Raw genomic sequence first — 3,878 nt, 5'->3', positions numbered from 1 at the left:
AGCTTCAGAGAAAACTGCTCCAACCCGTCTTCACTGACGCTGGCCATTTTTGGTGGTGGTGGTGGTGGTGGTTTTATTCTGCTAACACTGTTCTCACTGACAGTTTAGGGCCTTTGAGCGGGTTTTTGCCTGTGTCTTGAAGATTCTCGTCTTGACAGCCAGTATGGTTCATTCCTGTTGTTCTGATTTTGTGTTAAGAGGGTTCTTCCCTGGCTTCATAGTTTGAAGTTCTCGCTGCATCTGTCTCTGCTTTAATTCCCTACCCCATCTGTCACCTGTCTCATCCCTTAAGAAGTGGCCTGCGTGAGATGCCATGAGACTGTCTGCCTTATCACCACTGCACCCCCAGCCCATAGGGACTTACAGAGGAGGCATTCAGTGAATGTGTGGAATTAATGTCATGGGTTAAGAGCCACAAAATGTGTTAATGGTTTAGTCCATTTCCATGCTGCTGATAAAGACGTACCCGAAACTGGGAAGAAAAAGATTTAGTGGGTGTTGCAGTTCCGCATGGCTGGGGAGGCCTCAGAATCATGGTGGGAGGCGAAAGGCACTTCTTACATGTCAGCAGCAAGAGAAAACGAGGTAGAAGCAAAAGCGGAAACCCCTGATAAACCATCAGATCTCCTGAGACTTATTCACTCTCACAAGAATAGCACAGGAAAGATGGGCCCCAGTGATTCAATGACCTCTCCCTAGGTCCCTCCCACAGCACATGGGAATTCTGGGCGTACAATTCCAGTTGAGACTTGGGTGAGGACACAGCCAAACCATATCCATAGCCAACACAGTCCTGGCCCATGGCTGGTGTTGAGCTGAGCTGCGACCATGGCTGTGTGAGTTGGGGTGCGAGGCGTGTACACGCCTCTCAGCGATACAGGGAAAGGATTTGGAGGCTCAAACGTGTGACCTACAAAGAATCTCCAAAGATCAAGGTCCATTCACCCTAAAAAGAAAAATCTCAGTGCAGTTTACAGCCAGTGTTTTCTTGTGGATATGGATTCTGCGGTAATAAAATGAATAATTAAAAGTCTGTGAATAAATTTTAATGTCTTCACTGGGATTGTAAACACTGATTTTCTTTTCTCACCCACCCATCTGTTGGTGAGTATCAGAAGGTGGATGAACCGTGTTGCGGGGACAGAGGAGGGTGCAGCTTGGCCTCTGGGACCTCAGCTGAGCCCTGAGTGACTGAGCTCTCTGTTTCAGACGTCCACACGGAAGCTGTCCAGGTGGCTCTGGCCAAACCCAAAGAGCATAAGATGGCCGGTGCCTATGCCTTCCAAACGCAGGTCCCTGGACGTGCAGACCTCCATGGACACCTACACCGCTCCAGGTAAGGCACACGCTCCCTGACACGGCCTCCTGAACATGTTGGGCGCCTCGGAATTGACCACTAGCCCAGCAGTTGGGATTTTGCCTTCAAAATCATGGTGCAGAAATGCAGATTTTGTGAACCAGAAGTCCAAAAACAGTGTTTGAGTTAAAGGTGGAAGGAAAAGTAACATTATGTATCCGTATAAATACACATTTTTAACTTTTCATCAAGACTCATACATATGATACATACCAGTAAAATCTCACACAGTTTTATTCATTTAATTCTTTATAGGGAAAAGGGAAGAGTGTGTAACCCTCTGGGTGGAATTGGACTTTTCTTCTGATTAGGCTGGTGCATGCGTGTTCTCAAATCTTCAGACAAGTGTGTTATATTGTTGGATTGCTTTAGAACAAGCGAATTGGACAGTTTAGGCAGTTACCCGAATCAGGTCATAAACTTTGCGTGCAAGGTGCCAGCTAGTATTGTAGTTCCTTCGGGCCACAAGGTCTCTCACAACCATTCAACTCTGCCCTCAGCCATGGGTGATAGCAAGTGCATATGGCTGTGTACCCAGAAAACTTTATTTACAAGAACAACGGACCAGATTTGGTGCACAGACCTGCCAACCCCTAATCTAAGTTACTGAAGGTAATAGCCAATTTATATTTCTGCTATATAATACTGCTCTTCTTTAATCTTGAATTTTACGTAACTACCCCAATTCTCTATTTTCTCTGCCCAAATAATTATAAACTACATTTCATGATCTTCACACCCAAGTGAAGCAGAAAGTTTAGTTATCCAGATACTTGTTAGAGACACGGAATGAACCTACGCTATTTGGTGTTTAGATTCTGTGATTTTGATTCCAACATTATTCATGTCATTGTTGCAAGCTTGTCTTCTCAAAGGACCTGAATCACCTTACATCCCACGTTGAAGATACATATCACTTTAAATGACACCGCGTTTTTCCTCCAATACAAGAGAAACTTAAGGTACAATGTGAATAGTTGAAAATGTACAACATTTTGGGGAGTATTTTTACTTCTGAAGTTTAGCTTAGTCTTGGCAAGCAGTGAGACAGAAGGACGTGCTTCAGATCAGAGCTGAGGTCAGGCGTGTGTCCACATGACTGCAAGCAGCTCCTGAGTTTCACCTTCACGTACCTTTACACATGAAGGTAGTGGAATTGATAGAGTGCATCATGTTGGGTTTTCGTTGCTTTTTGTTTTGAGACAAGGTCTTGTATTGTCACCAAGGTTGGAATTCAGCATCATGATGGCAGCTCTTGGCTCACTGCAGTTGTGACCACCTGGGCTCAAGCGGTCCTCCCACTTCAGCCTCAAGCAGCTGGGACCACAGGTGCTTGCCACCACACCCAGCTAAGTTTTAAGTTTTTGTAAAGACAGGGTGTTCCTATGTCGTTCTTGTTTTTCGTTGACATATAACATGTTCTTCTAAAGAACGCAGTGCCAGCAGGCAAGGGTGTGAATACCGTGCTAGCAAGGTTGTTGGCAAGGGAGCCCTTTCTGCCAACGTGCTCCCTTGGGCTCCTCCCTTTCTTTATTTTCATTTTAAGTCACAGCACATAATTAAGGGCTGGGCACGGTAGCTCATGCCTATAACTCCAGCACTTTGGGAGTCCAGGGCAGGTCTATGGCTTGAGCCCAAGGGTTCAAGGCCAGCCTGGACAACATGGCAAAATGTACAGAAATGTCTTTTGTACATCTTGTCTCCACCAAAAGTACAAAAAATTAGCTGAGCCTGGTGGTGTACACCTGTAGTCCCAGCTACTTGGGAGGGTGAGGTGGGAGAATCACTTGAGCCCGGGAGGCAGAGGTTGCTGTCACCTGAGATGGCACCACTGCACTCCAGCTGGGGCAACAGAGCAAGACCCCCATCTCAATTAGGAAAAAAATAACAATAATACATAGAGACTCTTTAAAAATGATTAGGCCAGGCATGGTGGCTCATGCCTGTAACCTCCGCACTTTGGGAAGCCAAGGCAGGCAGATTGCTTGAGTCCCAGCATTTGAGACTAGCCTGGGCAACATTCCAAAGCCCATCCCCTACAAAAAATACAGAAATCAGCCGGGCATGGTGGTGTGTGCCTGTGGTCCCAGCTGCTCGGGAGGCTGGGGTGGGAGAATCACCTGGGCCGGGGGAGGTTGAGGCGGCAGTGAGCCATGATCGTGCCACTGCACTCCAGCCTGGGCAACAGAACTAGACCCTATCTCAAAAAAATATATGCTTAATCCTATTTCTTTAGTTTATGATTATAATTTGCAAAAACTTACGGTAAAAAAAAAATTGCATTTGTATGTGTACTTTGTGAAACTAACAACATGGATGTAAAAGGATAACCCACATGAAATATTTTAAACCAAATTTTTTGGCACTAACCAGTATGTAAGGCAACAGGCATTTTTCTTGGCCACTTTTTATAAGAGACATGACTTTGAAATGGAAGAAGCAGTGCGATTATTTGCTTATTTCTCATATTGAATCCAACCGCTGAGAAATGTTACTGGGTCATACATGATGAATAACTTCA

At 45.4% G+C, this 3,878-nt stretch overlaps 1 long non-coding RNA gene across 1 annotated transcript; it reads right to left on the bottom strand.

Moving 5' to 3' along the window:
* Window positions 1–1,567: 1,567 nt before the first annotated feature.
* On the bottom strand, window positions 1,568–3,871 carry LOC113222595. The gene is made up of 2 exons (XR_003308471.1): window positions 3,728–3,871; window positions 1,568–2,490 (listed from the first exon to the last, which is right to left on the bottom strand). It is a non-coding gene; the product is annotated as an uncharacterized LOC113222595 (long non-coding RNA).
* Between the last annotated feature and the right edge of the window lie 7 nt (window positions 3,872–3,878).

Source organism: Piliocolobus tephrosceles, unplaced genomic scaffold (assembly GCF_002776525.5).
Source record: "Piliocolobus tephrosceles isolate RC106 unplaced genomic scaffold, ASM277652v3 unscaffolded_32140, whole genome shotgun sequence".
In the NCBI taxonomy this organism is placed as follows: Eukaryota; Metazoa; Chordata; class Mammalia; order Primates; family Cercopithecidae; genus Piliocolobus; species Piliocolobus tephrosceles.
The sequence above is the reverse complement of the archived record's forward strand: the minus strand, read 5'-3'. Positions and strand labels throughout refer to the sequence as shown.